This window comes from Zalophus californianus, chromosome 10, assembly GCF_009762305.2.
Source record: "Zalophus californianus isolate mZalCal1 chromosome 10, mZalCal1.pri.v2, whole genome shotgun sequence".
Taxonomy (NCBI): Eukaryota; Metazoa; Chordata; class Mammalia; order Carnivora; family Otariidae; genus Zalophus; species Zalophus californianus.
Window position 1 is genome coordinate 67,369,344 of NC_045604.1, and position 20,354 is coordinate 67,389,697.

The 20,354-nt window shown below is 55.1% G+C and overlaps 1 long non-coding RNA gene across 1 annotated transcript; it reads right to left on the minus strand.

The window, feature by feature from the left end:
- Nucleotides 1-635: 635 nt before the first annotated feature.
- LOC113933270 lies at nucleotides 636-19,058 on the minus strand. The gene is made up of 3 exons (XR_003523309.1): nucleotides 18,733-19,058; nucleotides 5,658-5,763; nucleotides 636-901 (listed from the first exon to the last, which is right to left on the minus strand). It is a non-coding gene; the product is annotated as an uncharacterized LOC113933270 (long non-coding RNA).
- Between the last annotated feature and the right edge of the window lie 1,296 nt (nucleotides 19,059-20,354).

Consider the following 20,354-nt stretch of genomic DNA (forward strand, 5'->3'; position numbering starts at 1 on the left):
GAGAGGGGCCAACAGCACAGCAGTGCTTGGCGTCCAGGGACTGAGGCTTTGTGGGACGAAGCGATGTGTCTGCCAGGCGCCAAAACCAGGGCTCGTCCCTGCTCCCTAATCCTGTCTGGGGCCCAGAAGCTGGGAAGGCCCATGCCTACAAATAAGCACGCGCCTCAGGAGTATTTTCCGATTTGGCTCACATCCCTCGCCCGTGCCCTCCCCTCCCCTGCTGCCCCCTGCCCCCCACCCTCTCCAAGAAGGCATAGATTCATTATGTGATGTCCTGGGTATCTGCCTGCCTACCATGGTGCGAGCATCGTTCTAGATGCTGGGCTTGAGAGTACACTGAGCAGATAGAAATCTCTGCCTTGATGGAGCTGGCCCTCACCCCGGCCAGGGCATGGATGGTTGCCTGAGAGACCAGGTTCCCACTGAGCCTTGTCAGGGCTGTGCGGATCGGAGGGTTTGGGGGAGGCCGGAGCAGACCCTCCCTCCCCAGCTTTGCCGGCTCACATGCCCGTGGCTGCCGGCGTGGGCTCGATTGTGGTCTGCTGTGGCCTCCTCCCCTGCCCGTGGCTTGCACCCCAGGAGGAGCTTCTAAGCCAGGCTGGGCCAGCTGGTGTGGAATTGAGACTAAGAGTCTCCTTCTGGGCCGACCTCTTGACCACGTGAAAAATAATGCTAAGGCATTATTATCAAATGATTATTTGATTTAATTTTGTGACTCTGCACACAGAGCAAGAAAAGTAGAGTGGTTGTGGACACAGAGATGAGACATGGAGAGACACTCCCGATACCTTCCAGCCCCCGATTTCGTCACGTTCCTGCAGCCACGGTTTCAGTGACTTGTCCTTTCCTGCGTGAACTGGCTCAAGTTGGCTTCTGCTACTTATAACCATTTCATTCTCACCTTCAATGTGAACAAAAACTTTCTGTTAAGGGCAGAAGTGGCAGGCCTCGAGCTGCCTCGATATTATCAGGTCTGGGGAGTGACAGTCAAACGGGGCTGGAGACCAGGGCTCACTGGGGGTACTCCCCTGCCCCCCCCCTTCCCAGGCCCTGGAATGTAAACCGATCGGGATACACACAGAGTGTGACCTTTCCCTAAATCTACTCCTTGTATCGGATCGGACTGTCTGACCCACGCGCACTTTCCCCCTTGCTCTCAGCCTTGGTAGGAAGTAAACACTGTGGTAAAAGCAAAAGAAGGAAAAAGATGAACTCCCTTCTAAACTGTGGGTGTGGGGCGTCTGGGGGGCTCAGTCATTAAGCGTCTGCCTTTGGTTCAGGTCACGATTTCAGGGTCCTGGGATCGAGCCCTGAGTTGGGCTCCCTGCTCGGGGGGAAGCCTGCTTCTCCCTCTGCCTCTGCTGCTCCCCGGCTCGTGGGCACTCTCTCTCTCTCTCTCTCTAATAAGTAAAATCTTAAAAAAAAAATGAATGTGGGTCCAGCAACAGAATGGTCATCAGCATCGATCACCTCAAGATCACTGCAGGTTTAGCAAGACTCGGCTGCTGGGTCACGGACTTTCTGGAAAGGATAAGTGCGGTCCATTGAAAGGGGTTGCACATCAGCCACAGAAAGCTTCTCTTTTCAAGGCCTGCCTGCCTCCCACCCACCCTCCAGGCCCCAGTGTTTCCTGGGAAGACTTCCCTGAGCTTAGGTTGGGGAGCTCCTCTCTGTCAGAGAACGTTCCCCCAGTACACATCTCACTGTTTAAATGGCCCGTAAGTTCCAGAGAGTAGAGATCATGTCTCTAGCTCCATGCCTGGCATGGTCAATGTGTCATACCTATTTATTCAACAAAGGACTGAATTTAGGCATTAATTTAGTACTACCTGCAAAGTCTCCATACCTAAACTTGCACAGGTGAACATATGCTCTGTGCTTCATCACACTGTGAGGGAGACTCACATATGTGTGTTTAAAAAGGCAGAGAGCAGATAGGACTCAGGTGCCCTGGGCTAGCTAGACATTCCAGGACCTTCAGTCAAACAAGACCCATCCTTTAAGGATTAACTTAGACTTCCCACAATGGATACAAGGGCTCACTCTCTGGTGTCAAAGGAGAGGCCAGAGGAGTGCAGTTCTGGGGAGGCATGGCGTCTCCACGAAGTTGTCAGGAAACCCTAAGCTGCTCTGGCTTTCTCCAGCACCATCTGTAGCATGGGCTTCCATCCCCAGGGTCACCTCATGGTTCAAGAGGGCTGCGGCATGTCAGCCATCCCATCTGCATTCCGGGCAGCAGGATCGAGGCAGAACGGCAAACGGCAACAGAAGGACAACCTGCCATCCGAGTCTAAGCAGACGTCTTGAAAGTCGCACATACCCCACCTCTGCTACGTCACTGGCCAGGTAACCTTGCAAATGTAGACTTTAGCTGCCACAAATAAACTCGGAGTTTTGTAACGAGGGGGGAAAGGACAACGGGCATCACGCAGGAACCTGCAGTCTCTGCCCCGGTCTCTAAGCAAAACTGTCAGAAAGGGCCTCTTTTTTTCATAAGTTAAAAAAATCCACAGATCTGTAGGCAGGTCCGCTTTGCTGTACATCTCGGTGCCCTTTGATAGAGGGGTAAGCGATCCATACTTTTATCTCCACGTGGGGAACTGCAAGAAGCGGGGAGGGGCGGCCCCCTGCTCTGCTTGCGCTCATCACTTGCACTTTACTACAAGATGGGCCCTCGCGAAGAGTCTGTGACAGACAAGCCATGGAGAGGCTCTTTAGTGAGTGGGCATGTCTCGGGGTTGACTTAGCCCCAGTGGGTACTGACCACAGTGGCCCACGGAGCACAGTACGTCGGGGCCCTGCTGTGGGATTGGAAGCTGGGATGCTCTGCGTCACGGGCCGCGCCCTGGTCTCCAGGACGAGGAGGAGGACCCCTTCCCTGGCCCTCATCCCTCTGGGCACAGGGCCCCCAGCCGCCGCGCTTACCACATCTTCCCCCACGCCACAGGCAGAACCTCTAATCAGCACCTGCTCCCATGGCGGCTCGCTTTCCTCAGAGACTGGAAATGCCTGAATGTGGGGCAAGCATGATAAGGGAAACGGGGGACAGTGGGTGTGCACTCGGGCTGGAGCCCTGACCCTGCCCCTGTTTTCTGTGTTGCTTTGCTAACTTGACCCCCCACCCCGCCCCCGGTGTCCATTTCCTCCGGTAAAATGGGAACGCCGGTGACACCCACCTCGGAGGATTCAACAAGCTAGTGCTGGTGGATGTGTTCAGCATGGTGTGTGGAGCACAATAGGTGCTCCATAAAAGCGAGTTAAGTTTACATCTGAGACAGCAGAATGGAGAGAGAGGGCCACAGCCACTGTGAGCGCTCAAGCCTCGAACAAAGCTTCCTGTGAAACGAGAGAAATCTGCAACCCTGGCACCTTGCCCGGGATCCCGGGAAGGGATGGGCACAGCCCCAGATAGCAGGCTCCAGGGGGCTGGCCGGGCACGGGGAGCGGACTCACATCTTGTCCTGGGGACGCTGCACTCGGAATGATGGTATTGATTCTGGGGTTCGGCGTGCCAGAGGGAGGACGGGGGACTGCGTTTCATTGCGGAAAGCGTCTATGGCTACTGTGCTTTCTTACCTGGCAATTATTCTCATCGTCTCTCCTTAAGACAATCCTGGCGCTGGCTTCTTTCCAGGTCACAGAAGGACCTGGCTGGAGAGACTCCCGAACATCCAGCTCCTTTTTAGCTGAGCAGGCCCCACTGACCTGCTCCAGGACTGCCTGGAGGGGCCTCTCCAGTCACAGTCACTCATAACCACCAGGGAAACGCAGACCACATGGCTGCTGGTCCTTGCAGCTTAGGGCAGGAGGTGAAAAGTGATCTTTTCCAGCCAAATCACGAGTGGATCTGCTGACACCAAGGTCTGGAGCAGGGATGCTGGTGCTCTTCCAGGGTGCACGTCACCCGCGGGGTCCGGAGATGGGCGTGGGGTGGGCAGGGGTATCACAGCTAGAATCAGCCCCTGTGTTCAGCGCCGGGAAGACATCATCACCGGAGCGTGGCCCCCCGGGTGCGGAGGGGGTTGAGGCGCAGCACAAAGGCAGATCCAGGGGTCAGAGTCAAGGCGGCTCCCACTTACATTGCACCTGCTGTGTGCAGGGCCCTGGTCTCATCATTAGCCCCCGTTACAGAGGCTGGGGCCTAAGCTCGGACAGTCCTGCTCCCAATCCTGGCCCTTCGCTGTTCTCCCCCACACTGCCTCTCAGGAAGCTACTGAGTGAGAGTCCATGGGGCTCAGCGTGGGGCCCCGGCTCCGGGGACCAGCGCCCCTCACCTGGGGAACCCGTGCCTTTGACCACAGGAGCACTGTGATCCATCCCCGATACCAGAAGAGAAACACTCTTGGCATGGGCCCTGCTGGACGGGTCAGTTTTCAGAGGACAGGACGTTTAGTGAGCTTCTCTTGAACTGCACCGAGAACATGGTGAACCTTCACGGTGTGGTTGGCGAGGGGAATTAGGAGGGCAGGGCTCGTTGCTTTTCCATCTTTGCTAAAGGCAGCAGGCACCTGAAATCAGCCCCCAAACTCGGGCCTGACCTCATGCCTTCCTGGGCCTGGGAACAGTTCATTGATTCCAAAGAACACACTTTGGTTTCATAGAATTCCAATACCAGAGCAGCTCCCTCTGCTCACCCAGGCAGAGCCCCTCCTCTCTTCCCGAAAAACCCCAAGTAACAGCTGTCTTGCGTTAGGTTGTTGACCCAGCACGGAGGCTGCTCGTGTGGCCCCGCTCTGGACCTGGAGTTTTGGGAGGATTCTGAGGGGTCGTGCGCACGCGCCTGCTACAGTTTCATTAGCTGCAGGCTAGGCACACGACAGTTAGCCCAACAGGACTCCGCAGGCAAGCCGCTGCGGGGGGCGTCCTTAGCTGGACAGGAAAGCGGACGAGCCGTCCGACCTCCATAAGACACGTGTCACCCTCTTTCCGTTCCCTGGTTCTCCCCAAGGCCTTTTCCCCAGCAGGTGCTTCGCATGGTGCCGATAGCTGGCACTGGTCTGTCAGAGCCCCTGAGCGCCCGCTGGCTTCCCCGCCTCGTGCGGGCGCTCGCCCCTCCCGCTGGGACGCTGCCAAATCTCTTGTAATATTCTAACGCAGCCACTGAAATGCCAGATGACAAAACTTCCCGTGGAGATGGAGACATTGCGATTCGGATGATGGCAGAATTCTGGAACCTGTGACAGATTTGCTTTCCAGGGGCTGGGAGAGGCGGGTCAGGGCTCCAGGCCCCCATCCAAGCTCAGTCAAAGGACCTCTTCTCATTTTTTTTGTTTCGTATACGGACAGTGGGTACAGATTTCATTTGAAAGAGAGTTCTTTTTTTTTTTTTTTAAAGATTCATTATTTATGTATTTGAGCGAGTGAGAGAGGGAACACAAGCAGGGAGAGTGGCAGAGGGAGAAGCAGGCTTCCCGCCGAGCAGGGAGCCCGATGCGGGACTCGATCCCAGGACCCGGGATCATGACCTGAGCCGAAGGCAGACGCTTCACCGACTGAGCCACCCAGGCGCCTGAGACTTCCTTTTAAAAATGTCCACAGGGGCCTGACCTGCGTTATCCCTATGCCATCCATTAGCAGCTATGCAGAGTTTTGAAAGAGGAAAACCCAGAGGGAGAGGAAGTTAGCCCTTGGATCCGAGGAAAAGCCACAAAAGTCACCTGGGCGTCAGCAGGGCACCTGTGAAGGTGTGTCCACATCAGGGACACCACCTGCCGGGTTCTGGAGGAGACGGATCCTGGCCCAAAGGACCCCTCAGGCCCTCTCCTTTGGGAAAGAGGAAGATCACAATTCAAATGATTAATCCAAGGTAATCATCCCATACATAATCCGGAGCTAAAAAAAAATGTGAGGGCGCCTGGGTGGCTCAGATGGTTGAGCGTCTGCCTTCGGCTCAGGTCATGATCCCAGGGTCCTGGGATCGGGTCCCGCATCGGGCTCCCTGCTCCTTGGGAGCCTGCTTCTCCCTCTGCTTCTCTCTCTCTCTCTCCCTCTCTCTCTCCCTCTGTCTCTCATGAATAAATAAATAAAATCTTAAAAAAAAACGTGAAATGAAGTCTTGAATTCCCTTCAAACATCAGGAGACCTGTCTAGCCCCCGCCGGTCCTGAAAGACGCCACCCAGCGCGGCCTCAGGCTCGAGCCCAAGCACCGGCAGCTGCTACTGCCGCTGATTTGCCCTTTCCCCTCCCCTCCTGGGCGGGTGACCCTCTGACTGCAGAGAGCCGGAAAGGAGCATGTCAACCTTCTCAGGCGGTGGCCTCTTTTAGAAGGAAACGTGAAGCCAGGGCTCTAACCTGCTGCTGTCCGGAGAGATCCCGGGGAGGTTTTGTGCCCTAACCTGGTGGCCCATCCCGCTGTCTTGGCTGGTCCTGCCTCTGGCTCGATGCCCCCGAAGGGCCCCCGGGGGTCCTGCAGCTGTCAGCTGATGGCTAACGTAGGCTTCCAGTCCTTTCTCCAGCTGCCCGGTGGGCGCCTCGCACTAGCTGTGCACGGTTCATTCACCCCAGGGCTCGGAGCTGTGCAGCAGTGTAGGAAGGTTACATGTTTGCAAATCAGCGTAGTAGGGGCAGAGTGACTTGGAAGCCACTTCACTGTTCAGTTCATCAAACTCCCACTCACTGCGAAACTCTTAACCAGCGACGCAAAACCTTTCTGGAGTTGTGACACCCTGGTGTCACTCACTTTATTTCATCAAACACCCACCCCTATGAAAAATGCCACGAGGCATGTATTTATTTTTAAGATTAAGGTGAATTGAAATTGGAAAATTACCTGAGAATTTTCTGGCACTCTAGCAAAAAGGAGATTTACCGGAGGCGATTGGAAATCAGAGTTCTACGCAGGGAATACGTTCGTCCCAGAAAGTCCCAGGGAACCTTTCTTCGCCGTCTCCCTCCCAGCGCACATGTCCTTCCCCCGTGGACATCCCCTCCCCGGGTGCCCCTGCCTCCTTGCTGCCCGCCCCCGTGTCCCTGTGATGCTGAGCAGCACGCACCCGATCCTGTAGGCTGTCCGTGGCTTCGGACAGGCACTAAGGCCTTCTAGTTAGTCGGGTTAACAGTGGTGAGAATCAGTGCCTCCGGGGATATTCGTAATGGAGCTAGAGGTACTATCACGCCCAGAGGAAATAAGCTCCGCTGGAATTTCAACGGGTAATGGAAGTGGTTGGCGGGGAGCTGAGAGAGGGGTGTGCACTCTGCCTTTGGGTTGTGCGCGTTCTTGCTGCGCAGGCCCTTACTTTGGGACGGTGTCAAAGGCACTGGATGAGGGTTAGGTGCCCCGAATCTGGTTCTGAGTCAACCTGGGCTGGCCAGGATGTACTAAGCATCTGCTGTATGCCTGGCATTGGAGCCCGGGGATGAGACATCCCCAGCGGTGGGCAGAGGGCTCTGGGAAGACGGAAGACCGCTCCAGAGATTTCATGTTTGCCCTGGGCCTTGAGGGATGGGAAGGGCTTGGGCAGACCGAGAGAGTGAGGGAGGGCAGGAGGCGATTGCTAGGAGGGGTGTCCCATCACATGGAGCACCACGAGGGAGGGGGCAGGGCTGGAGCCGAAAAGCAAGAAGGGGGCCAGATTCTGCAGGGCTGTCCACGCCTCACTCAGGAGTGGAAACAGTAGCCTGCACGTCATGTGGAGCCATTAGCCAGAGGCCAAGCCAGATGGAAGTTTCTGGAAGCTCAGCTCCCCCTTGGGTACAGACCTACCTCTTCACTTCCTAGACGTTCAGCTGCCCTCCCTCTATTTATTTAGCTCTTCCTTTCCCTTTTTCTCAAGATCCTTGCCTGGGAAACTAATTATTCTTCTACAGAGAACTGGTGACTTCCTTCTTGCTTATTTCAGCACAAACGTTGTTGGGCAAAAACCCATGTTCATGTGTGGATTAGGTCTCTGTTGTAGAGAGAAAGTACTTTGGGAAATGTTTGGGCAATTAGGAGTCCATCTCAAAAACCCTAGAAATGGGCACGCTCTCTGAGCTGGTAGCCCCACTTCCTAGAATTCACCCCAGAGTAAGAGTGAGTGAGTACACAAGGACGTGTCTACAGTGTTGCTGATCTGGCTTATTGTCGTAAAACATTAAGAAGTAACCTAAAAGTCCCCAGAGAAGGGATTAAGTGCAATCATGAAAGTTATCCATCTAATTGTATTTTAGGAAAATTAACTCATTAAAAAATGACAGCATAGATCAACACGTACTGACAACGAGAGAGTGAGAAAGATGTTCAAGATCTATTCCCTGCAAATAATAGATTGCATCAACTACATGAAATCTTTAATAACGCTCTCTGGAAACCAATATCAGCGCAACGTACATGTCAATTTTCCGAGCGCACGGGGCAGGACTTGCTGTTGGTCTAATGGATTTTCTTTCTGTCACACCCTGCACCGATCTCCCAGAAAACCCACTGACCCTGTGCTGTCACCCTGGTCTGAGCCGCTGTCCCGCCTGCCCCGGGTCACTGACGTACCCCTCAGCCGCCTCCTGGGGGCTGTCCTCACCCCAAAGACAGCAGACGGAATGATTCATTTACAGGGTGTGGTAGATGGTGTGTCACTTTTCATATCGAAACGCATGGAATGGTGCCACTGAGCACAGATCCAAATCCTGGGGTGACTTGCGAGGTCCTGTGTGGTCCCGTGTGGTCCGTCTGGGGTCACCGTCCTGCTCGGCCCCTTTGCTCCCTCCCCTACAGCCACTCTGGCTTCTGCTGGTCCGACCACATGGACGGTCTTGCCCAAGGGCTTTGGACCAGCTGCCCCTTTGCTGAAGGATCCTCCTTCTTGCTCCCCTTGGATCCGCTCAGATGCCACCTGCGGGCTCCTGGAGGCCGCCAGGGCTGGTGTCAGCCTGCGGACGTTTATCGGGGAGTGCTCTGGGGTCACATCCCACAGCGGGGAGAGGGAGCAGCCCCCACGAAGCCGTCGGCCAAGCCCAGCGGGAGCCTTGACGCTGGCAGGCCTCTCAGAGCTGTCCTGCATCAGGGTGCGGGGCCAGGCCATTCCAGCCGATTCCAGGGGTCCTGGGATGAGGGTGGCCCTCGGGAAGGGACCAGCCTCCTCAACAGGGAGCCTGGCAGCTGAGGCTGTGCACTGTTGCCCCACAAACAGCTGGGGGAATGAGGCCATCCATCCCGATGGGGATCACAGCATCTGTCATAACCTATCCCCATGTGCTCAGATCCACTCCTTCCTAGAAGTTTGGGGAGCAGCAACCCCAGAATCCCAGGGGGCTCCTCCTGGAGAAAGCTCTAAGAGGAAGGTTCCGGGGAGGAGCTCCAGCCCCTGACATTGCAGACCTTCCATCTGTTCTAGATTCCCCTCCCCCACAAGTAGCACGTCTGCCGGCCCAGGTGGCTTACCTGGTGGGGGGTCCCGGACCCTTCTTTCTGAGGGGTCTGTCCCCAGGCCGCCGTGCGCTCCCCAGCTGGAGCTGCTGTGTTTGTCCATTAGCTGTCAAAGCGGGGCGAGGGAAAACCGAGTCACCCAGATGGGTCGCCCGTGTGCCAGACATGTTCCCTCTTGCCCCACACGGGTAAGAGCGTCCTGCCTTCTCCTGCTGATCCAGGTGCATTTCCACTGCTGACAGGACATCTGCGGGTCCTTAGGCACAAGGAGCCTGGCCCAGCCGGACGGCAGCCCGAGCTCAGTGGGTGCCTGGGTGGAAGCGTTTCTTCCTTTGAAATCAGGACCTCTGACCCTGCAGAGCCCGGAGTTACGGAGGCCGGTAGCCCAGATCCCCTGAGCGGGTCATGCAGGGTGGTGGTGAGTGGAGTCGTCCTCATGCCCACCTCTTAGGTCCTAGATTCCCGTCCTCACAATGCCCCCATGGTGAGGCATCACCTCTCCCTCCCCCGACCAGGAGGTCCAGTACGGGTGTCTCGGGCACGGGCCTACTTGGGTGCCTCCTGCGCGGTAGCATGGGCCCCGTGGCCTGGTGCAGCGGTCTGTGGGACCCCGTGCTGGGGGCCTGAACACAGAGCCTTGGAGGCTGGTGCCCGTTGAGGCCCCGCGTGGAGTGAAGGCAAAGCCATCCCTGGAGTATCTGTCTCATTCTTGCAAAGTTAATTACCAAGACAGAAAAAAAGAAAAAGGGAACGTAGTTAAGTAAAATAGGGCGGTGCCTCCTCACCAGTGAAACCCTTTGCAACCACTAAAACCATGTTTTAGAACATCGTCCGTGCGGTGATGTGAGGAATCTTCTGTACACGAAACCAGCCATACAACTGGACGTTGTAAGTGTCTGTGGGCACTGAATGATATTCAGTCCCTGGTGCTTGTCCGACTCAGGCCCTTCTCCTGCACGTCGCGGTGGCTGCATGTGGAAGTCCTCACACCCACTAATCATTTCTGTGTCACACACGTAACGCCGATGTCCCCGTCTGTGGTCTCTTCATTTGCATACAAGTAAGTGTTCAACGTTAAAACATTCAGATCTGGTCATCTTTGCCTCACTGGTTGCTTCTTTTGCTTTATTTTATTTTATTTATTTTTTAAGATTTTATGTATTTATTTGACAGAGAGAGACACAGCGAGAGAGGGAACACAAGCAGGGGGGAGTGGGAGAGGGAGAAGCAGGCTTCCCGCGGAGCAGGGAGCCCGATGCGGGGCTCGATCCCAGGACTCTGGGACCATGACCCGAGCCGAAGGCAGACACTCACCGACGGAGCCACCTGGACGCCCTGTCCTTCTCTTGCTTTAAAGCCATGGAGATAGTCGTTCTGTTTTCTGCTAGTCTTCTCTAAATAAAATTGAATGGCTACACCTTGCAAGGCAGCTGGGGGGTCCTCTCAAGGGTTGAGCCCAAAGAGAGAACTCAGGGTTTCTTTGCCGGCAGGCTGGGTCAGTGGTGGGCCCACGTGTGGCCCCCGTCCCTCCCTGTGTGGCTATCCAGCTCACATATGCGCTATGCCAACCCTCCTGGTTATTAGCACTTCTTTGGTGGACGCTCTTTCGGGGGCATGAGCATGCAAACCCAGGATCTCTCCACAGCTCGCCCACTCCCATACGTCCCTCCAAGTGCCTCTACCGCAGACTTCTCAGTCGCCACCTTCAAATGTTTCTCTTTCAAGGCCCTTGACCGAGCCACTCACCGCTACTCGTGAGTCCTTGTTTATTCTAAACCCAGCCACTTCTTGTTTCCCACGAGCTGGATCACATTCACTGCCGGAAGGCCTGGCCATGGAGAGGATCTCCGCCTAGCATTGTCTTTCAAGGTCACCCCTGAATTACACACCAATGTAGCTGGCGTCCGTTTTCAGCGTGCACCCCCATATAGAGCCCAGCCATCCATGGACCGTCTTAGGGTCTTTCCTTCTCTCTTAACTGGTCCTGGCCAGCTCTCCGGAGATGCACATGGAGCCATGGGAGGGAGCCGAGGCAGAGGGGCTTGGTCAGTAGCGTGGGCGTCTGGCCCACCAGCTGGTTTAGATCACGTGTGCCCTTCTGCCCCTGACTTACCAATTACATTTCATGGCGCACCGTTTTAGGACGGCCTGGCCTGATGATTCTAATGGCTTGGACAGAACCCCGCTCACGATGAGCCGTTCTGGCTTGCCTGGCCACGAGTCCGTGGTCTCTGTGAGGGCCTAATAGCAGGCCAGCAGCCTTCTAGAAAGAGATTGCATTCTCTGCTGCAGGTGGCGTGGCCTTGCTCCAGGACGCTGGGGATCTGCACTGTGACTCTCCCACGGGGACATGTCTAGTACCACAGGGCCAGCTGGCTCATATGGCCAAAGCAGTGACACCGTTTGCTCCCCAGCCTGGAAGTTCTCCGCGGGGCCCTCTTCTGCCCTTTGCCTGCCTTAAAGTGGACCGGCTTCCCTGTCACCTGGCACGTGGTTTGGAAGATGCCACCTGTAGATCTCAGAGGCCAGGTGCTGGGCTTGCTTTCTCGTGGTGGGAGGTCCAAGAGCCAGTAACATATCCTTTACTTCGGGGGGATGTCTCAGCATGCCCCAGACCCCCAGAACCCTAAAAATGTTGCTGACATGGCAGGCCTCTGAATCTTCAATGCGTTCCTCCCGTTCTTTGGAGTCACGTGCTATGGAGGTCTCTAACGCACTAGTCACTGCTTGCTCAGCTGGTCTGATGAGCATGATGTCATCAATGCCCAGCCAGTCCAGGTCCCTCGGGGCCGTGTTATGCCAAGAGCAGGAGCATTCACGCAGCCCTGGGGCAAGACTGTAAAGGTATATGTTGTCTGCTCCAGATGAATCAACTGTTCTGATCCCCTTTTTGGTAGGGATGGGAGAGAATACACTCACTGGCTCAGTGGCCATATATTATGTGCAATTATGGTAATTTGTTCTAGCGAAGATCACGTCCAGCTCGGCAGCTGCAGATGGGGCTCCTGCCTGGTGGCCCACAGTAATCCGTTGTCATTGGCCAGGGTCCACCTGACTTGCGCTGGGTGCAGACTGGTGATCAACAGAGACATAATGGGGACCACCGGCCCTGTAGCCCTTAGGATCCTCAATTATTTTTGCAGTTACTTTGCATGAATTGCTGTCAAGCCTCCCCCAACTCCCCAGAATGCACTGTTGTTTTTAATTTATTAGCTTGGCCCATGGAGGCAGGTGTGGCACAAGAAAAGCAGTTTCAGGGGCGCCTGGGGGGCTCAGTCGGGGAAGCCTCTGTCTGCGGCTCAGCTCATGATCCTGGGGTCCTGTGATCGAGCCCCGCATGGGGCTCCCTGCTCGGCGGGAAGCCTGCTTCCCTCTCTCCCTCTGCCTGCTGCTCTGCCCACTTGTGCACTCTCCCTCTTAGTCACTCTCCCTCTCAAATAAATAAAATCTTTAAAAACCAATGAACTAGGGGTGCCTGGATGGCTCAGTTGTTAAGCGTCTGCCTTTGGCTCAGGTCATGATCCCAGGGTCCTGGGGTCGAGTCCCACATCTGGCTCCAGGCTCAGCGGGAAGCCTGCTTCTCCCTCTCCCACTCCACCTGCTTGTGTTCCCTCTCTCGCTGTGTCTCTCTGTCAAATAAATAAATAAAATCTTTAAAAAAACGAAACAAAACAATGAACTGTTCTGGCCTCTGTTCCCTGTCAAACAGATAACAAATACTTGAGTATTAACATGTAATAAATACTCCTGTTAACGACGTCACCGAAGTACATCAAGAGGTGACTCCAATGCTCTCCCTACCAAATCCCAGCTGCCTTTTTTTGCAGAAATCGACAGCTGATCCAAAGTCATATTGAAATCCCAGAATAGTCCAAATCACCACCCCCACCACTAGAAGCACTCTCACGCTTCCTGATTTCCAAACCTGCTACAAAGGTACGGGAGTCAAGACAGCTGGCCCTGGTGTAAGGATAGACCTATAGGCTGACGGTCTGTAAGCCAGAGTCCAGAAATACACCCTGACGTATGGTTAATGGATTTTCGAGAAGGGTGCCAAGAATTCAGCAGGGAAAAAATAGTCTTTCCAACAAATGGTATAGGGGACAACTGGACATCCTTACGCAAGGGAATGAAGTGGACGCCCTCTATCAAACCATGTAAAAATGAACTCAAAGTGGATCAGAGACCTAAATGTAAAGAGCTAAACTATAAAACTCATAGAGGAAAACACAGGAGCAAATCTTTAGGAGCCTGCATCAGGCAATGGGTTTTTTTTTTTTTAAAGATTTTATTTATTTATTCATGAAAGACACACACACAGAGAGAGAGAGAGAGGCAGAGGGAGAAGCAGGCTCCCAAGGAGCAGGGAGCCTGATGCGGGACTTGATCCCAGGACCCTGGGATCATGACCTGAGCCGAAGGCAGACACCCAACCATCTGAGCCACCCAGGTGCCCCAGGCAATGGGTTCTTAAATATTCCACCACCAGCACAAGTGACAAAGGAAAAACTAGATATATTGGTGTCATCAAGACTGAAAACTTTCATGCCTCAAAGGATGCCATTAAGAAAGTGAAAAGGCAATGGGAGAAAATATTTACAAATCCTATGGCTGATAAGGGACTTGTATCTAGAACGTATAAGGACCTTTTACAACCTGACGATAAAAACAAAACCCAATTTGAAGATGCGTATAAGTTGGGGTGCCTGGGTGCCTCCGTCGGTCAAGCGTCCAACTCTTGGTTTCAGCTCAGGTCATGATCTCAGGGTGGTGAGATCCTCTGCGTTGGGCATGGAGTCTGCCTAAGATTCTCTCTCTCTCTCTCCCTCTGCCCCTCCCCTCCTGCTCCTGCATGCTCTCTCTAAAATAAAATAAAATTAAAATTAAAGTCTGAATCTTTAAAAGAAACGGGCATAGGCTTGTTTGAGTAGACATTTCTCCGAAGAAGGTATACACATGGCCAATAAGCACATGGAAAGATGCTGAGCATCGTTAGTCATAAGGGAGATGCAAATCGAGACCACAGTGAGGTACCACTTCACCCACTAGGATGGCTCTGAGGGAAACAAGGAATGAAAACAAGTCGGGGAGGATGTGGAGAAGCCAGAACTCTCACACGCTGTTGGTGGGAACGTGAGGGCGAGTAACTGCTTTGGAAAGCAATGTGGCACTTCCTCAAGACGTTAAACGTGGACTTTCCAGAGGACCCAGAGATTCTGCTCCTACATGTGCACCCGGGAGAACTGAAAGCCTGTGCTTAAGAAAAAATGTATACATAAGTATGCATAGCAGCATTATTCCTAATACCCAAATGTGGAGACAACCCAGATGTCCATCAACTGACAAATGGATAAACGAGATCCATGTGATGGAAGAGTCTTCAGCTATCAAAGGGGACAGATATATACTACACGTGGGTGGGTGAACCTCGAAAGCACGCTCCGTGAAAGCAGCCAGACACGAAGGCCCCGTATGTGTGACCCGTGTGTGTGAAATGTCCAGAACAGACAGTTTACAGAGAAAGTAGCCTGGCAGTCGCTGGGGGATGGGAGGGGTGGGTGACTCTTCATGGGCTCAAGTTCTTTCTTAAAGTGATGAACACGTTGTAAAATTATACAGTGGTGATGGTGGCCAACTCTAAATACGCTAAACCCCATGAATCGTACACCTCTAAAAGGATGAATTTTATGGCATAGGAATTACATCTAAATAAAACTTTTTTTAAAAGGTGAATGACACAATGAGCTGTGTCTTGAACTAAGTGGAGGCAGGACTCGTTGCAAACCCCAGGGGGACAGGGACCCCCAGGGTCCCAGGGCAGCCTCCTGCACCATGTCTGTCCTGCTCAGGGTGCAGGCACTCAGGCCCCTGAGCCCCTGGCGCGGTGCCCGCCATCGCAGCAGGTCCCTAAACGGCGGTCAGAGCCCGAGGCGGCCAGCAGCCTTCAAACAGCCCACCTGGAGGCTCTCCGTCCCTGGCCCTAATGTCTCCTCCACCTGCCAGTCTCGGCCCCCTTCTCCGCCACCACAGGACACCCTGTTCCTGCAGGCTGTATATCCCCCACTGAATTACAAAGGGCAACCCCTTCACCAAATCTGGTGGATCAAAAACACCACCGGGGTGATTGTTGTTGTTGTTGTTGTTGTTGTTTTTTTCTTTAAGGCGGATTCCTGAGGCTCAGCCCAGTGAAATTCTGAGTCAGTAGGTCTGGCTGGGTGTGGGATTCATGAAGCTCCCCCAGGTGATTCTCATGATCAGCTAGATCTGGGCACCTTTGAGACACTCCGTTCACCCTCCTACCCAGGGCTACAGCACTCCTGCCAAGTGGTTGACTCAGCCTTTCCAAGGAGCGTTCCCTGGCTCGCCTCGCCCGAGTGGGCTGCCCCACCCACGGGCTCATCCCCGCCTTCCTTAGTGAGCGTCCGGGACCGCCACCACCTGCGTGGCCCATCAACCCCCCTCCCCCAACTAGACTAAAAGCTCTTTGAAGAAGGGGACTGTGTGTTCTTCACTGTTTTATGCCCAACGCCTGACTCATGGTAAGGGCTCAATATATTTGTGGAAGGAAGGAAGGAAGGAAGGAAGGAAGGAAGGAAGGAAGGAAGGAAGGAAGGAAGGAAGGAAGGAAAGAAGGAAGGAAGGAAGGAAGGAACGTCACCAGAAATCTACTAATAGTCATTAAGGTGGGATGACCGTGCTTACAAATCATTGGGTACAAAGAATTGGGCAGTGACGATATTTATCTGGATATTATATAAAGGCAATTAGAATTTGATGGATGGATCAGTTCTGAAGATCTGACTGGAAGCTAGCTGCCCTTTGGAGAAGTTGGTCGAGCTGTTCTCACAAGAACAACATTTAGGAAGATGGACCGTTTACCGGAAGGGTTTGACGTTTGTCCGAGGACCAAGAATGAACTTTGAACCACACTTTCTTGGCTGTAAGCGCCAAAGGAAAGTAGGGGCTGACTGTTTCTCAAGGCTGGGAGGACCTAGACCCATCCATCATCCAGCCAGCCGAGGGCAGGTTCCTGTTTTGGGGGGCCCGAAGCTCCAACAACTCTGGAGGCCTTGTTTAAGACAGATCTTGATTTCTCTAATGTCCACAGATTTCCAGCACCAGAAGCCTAGGACACACTCGGTTCTGCGACACCGCATTGGACTCTGCTGCTTTGTGACACACCAGGTGAGTCTCCACAGTGGACGGCGGGAGTCTTCCTGGAAGTCATTCCCATCCTGGACAGCTGGCGACAACTCGGCTACACACCTTAAAGCACGCATACCACATAAATAGGTCCCTGTGGCCCATACTGAGTGTATTCCCAGCGCCATGTCCTCCTAGCTGGGTCTCCAAATGCCCGTGGCCACTCCATTGTCACTTGACTTTGGGGGAAGGTGATGGGGCCAAGCTGGGCTAGAGACAGAGGTTTCAACTTTAGAAATTTTTATAAAATCACAGAACCGGGGGCGCCTGGGCAGCTCCATCAGTGAAGAGTTTGCCTTCGGCTCAAGTCATGATCCTGGGGTCCTGGGTCTTCCTCTGCCCCTCCCCCCCACGCCCTCTCTCTCTCAAATAAATATAATCCTAAAACAAAAACAAACACATAACCATGAGAGCACATAGTAGGGCCCCTCCCAGAGCCTTGGAAGGGGCCGGTGCGAGCAGGGTCTCAAAAGTGAGGGCTAAAGCTTAAACTCCTGTGCTTTCACGGTCAATGCCTTGTGTGACCAGCAAGCGTTCGCTGAGCGCTTGTTCCGTGCCAGGGACTAATTCAGGTGCCAGGAATGCAGCAGTGAACAAAATAACCAAGGTCCCTGACTTGATGGTGCTTCTGTTCTAGTCCAGCCAAAGTAGATGTGTCCCCCCGGCTCTTGAGGGTGGGCATGATGGACGCATGGGCCCCCGCTGCCTGACACTGAATAAATATTTGTGGAATGAATGAATGGACATTTCAGAACTAAAAACGGTCACGCTACGGAGGTTCAGGACGTCAAAAACGAACATTAGGACGAATTACAAGGTGGATCCAAAAGCCGATGGAAGGTTCTGAGGATGTTAATGACATGGGCATGGCCCTCCGTTCTCTAGCACGCGGCAGGACTATTGTTCTGACATGTGCGGGTACTGGTGGGTAACCAGCCAACCTCCTTCTTTCTGGAACTCAATTGGCACTCTAGCGAGGACGCCTCCAAAGCGGGCCCCCCCTCAGTCCTGAGAGGTGAAAACGGACCGGTCCCCACTGTGGTGTGGCTGCCTTGTCCTCTGCTTCTGCCCCCCCCCGCCTGGCCACCAGGAGTCCCCCCCGCCGCTGGCCGCCAGGAGCTGCGCATGGGCCCTGGCAGGTGCCCCCCGACCCCCCGTCCCACCACTCAGCACGCAGGCAGCTTCGCTCTCCCGCTGCCACCCCCACCCCTACTTCACAGAGAGAGAGGACATCGGGTGACGATGCCCACCGTTGCCTGTCCCCAGACCTGTAAAGTTACCTGCGTCTGAGTCCCCCGTCTGTCCCTCCACACCTGTCAGCGTGGGACGGCCCCCGTTGCTTGGCTGGCTTGCGGCGACACTGAGGGATTGGGGCAGCTGTGTGGGTCTCAGTTGAAAATTGGCCCCCACTTTAAAGTGGGGGTAATCACGGTACCTAGTTTAGCGGGTCGTTGCGGGCCTGATAGGGGTTACTGGGGATTAAAGGCTCCGCCCCGTGCCTGACACAGGTCCTTTCTGTCGGGGTGACACTTACTACTGTCCTCCGGGCAGCGGGCCCTCAGTGTCCTGTGGGAGCCCCTCCTCCTCCGCTGTGAGGGCGTGCGCACCTGTTCTGGCCCCAGTCTGACTCTCTTCTTGCTCCCCGCCCCCCTTCATCCCAGCGACTCCGTGGCTTCTGTCACCACCCAGAGCTGAAGACGGGTGAGCCACCTCTCACGGGGCTCCAGACGCCCCATCCAAATGCCCACTGCTGTCCCTGCTCCCACTCCCCACAGGCCCTCAAAGTCCGCGTGTTCAAAAACAGCTCACCAGGGCGCCTGGGTGGCTCAGTCGTGAAGTGTCTGCCTTTGGCTCAGGTCATGATCCCAGGGTCCTGGGATCGAGCCCCACATCGGGCTCCCTGCTCTGCAGGAAGCCTGCTTCTCCCTCTCCCACTCCCCCTGCTTGTGTTCCCTCTCTCGCTGTCTCTCTCTCTGTCAAAATAAATAAATAAAATCTTAAAAAAAAAAAAGACAGCTCATCATCTTTCCCCACAAACTGCTTCTTCCTCCTGCTGCCTGTTCAGCTAGAAACGGGGTGCCCCTCCCGACCCAGCCCCCCGGCTAGGAACGCATCTGCCTTCGTGTCCCCCTTGCCAATGCATGACAGGCCTGGTCGGCTGTGCTGAGGACTCTTCCTGTCTGCTTACCTCCAGAGTCATCCTTCCTGGGCTCTTGCTTCCGAACTTACCCCCTCCTGCAGGATGAAGCCCAGACTCAGCCCGGTTGGCGGTTGGCGGGGCTTGGAGGCCAGGCTGGGCTCCCTGCTGTCCACGCTCCCCCTCTCTCTGGCTGTCCCCCTCCTGCCTCCAGGCATGCCGCCCCGAAGCACAAGGCACAGAGGGACACGATGGCCGGCTGAGTTAATGACCCTCCGGGTCGGCTGTGTCTCCGTGGCAGCCAGGAAAGCAGGGGCCAGAGTGCCGAGAACCTTCTAGAACTCTCTTTGTGGGTATCTCAGCAGCGGCTGCAAACATTCTTTCCAGATCGATTGTGAGCCTTGGGCTCTGGGAAGGAGGTGGGAAGAGGTGGCGGCCTTCCCCTGTCGGAGACCTCGGGTTCCCACTTCTCTGAGTCACCACTCCCCTCCCCGCTCCAATTTCTTTTTTTTTTAAAGATTTTATTTATTTATTTGAGAGAGAGAGAATGAGAGAGAGCACGAGAGGGAAGAGGGTCAGAGGGAGAAGCAGACCCCCCGCCGAGCAGGGAGCCCGACGCGGGACTCGATCCCGGGACTCCAGGATCATGACCCGAGCCGAAGGCAGTCGCTGAACCGACGGAGCCACCCAGGGGCCCCTCCCCGCTCCAATTTCTTGCCCGCCCCTCGGGCTCTGTGCCCTCACTCACTTCTCCCTCCCTGTGTCCGGGCAGAGGAGGGGTCCTCCCTGCAGCCCAGGTTAGCCCCTCTCCCTCTTGGGGGCCGTGACCCTCCCCCTGTCCCCTCTGTCTTTACCCGTAACCGTGCCCCCCACCCCCACCCGCAGTCCTGTTCCCCGCGTGGCCTCTTCCAGCCCGAAGCAGCTCCCAGCAGAACACCACTTGCCTCTCTCCACCCACAGACTCCTCAAAAAGGACTTCCTGGCGTTGAAAAGACAAGAGACAAGTGTCGGCGAGAATGTGGAACAAAGGGGACCCTTGCGCCCTGCTGGTGAGGTTGCGAGTTGTACCTCCAAACCTGAGCGATAGGCCCGCCGTGTGGCCCAGCAGTTCCGCTTGTGGGTGTGAATCCAAAGAAAACAGAATCCCTGTGTCCTAGAGATGCCTGCACACCCGTGTTGGCGGCGGGTCCGCGACCGCCGAGCCATGGAAGCAACCTGCGGGCTGAGGTCGCCGTTTCGCAGTAGGAAGTCAGGTCCTTGTGCGCACACTGCCCTCGGATCATAAGCAAGGAGAAGGGGGAGAGAGAGAGGAAACAGGATTTCCTTGCGCACTTCCTGCCTGCCCTGTTCTCACCGCCCCCTTGCTCCTTCCTCCTCACCCCCCCCAGGGCGGTTCCCCACAGAGAATGCCCTCTCCAGGTCACCAATGGACGCCCTTCCCCAGCCCGAACCCCGGGGCCCGCCCCGACCCCACTGACACGGGTGCGAGGGGCTTTCTGCCTCACCTTCCGCATCACCCAGCGGGAATCTACTGAGGACCAGTCCTGCGTGCAGCTCTGTGCTGGGGGCGGGGGGACACGGAAAGTGTCAGGGGGTGGTCCCTGAATGCGGAGATGCGACTGAGATGAGCACGCAGACAGCAGTGGATGGCAGAATGCAAGCACGTGCTGAGT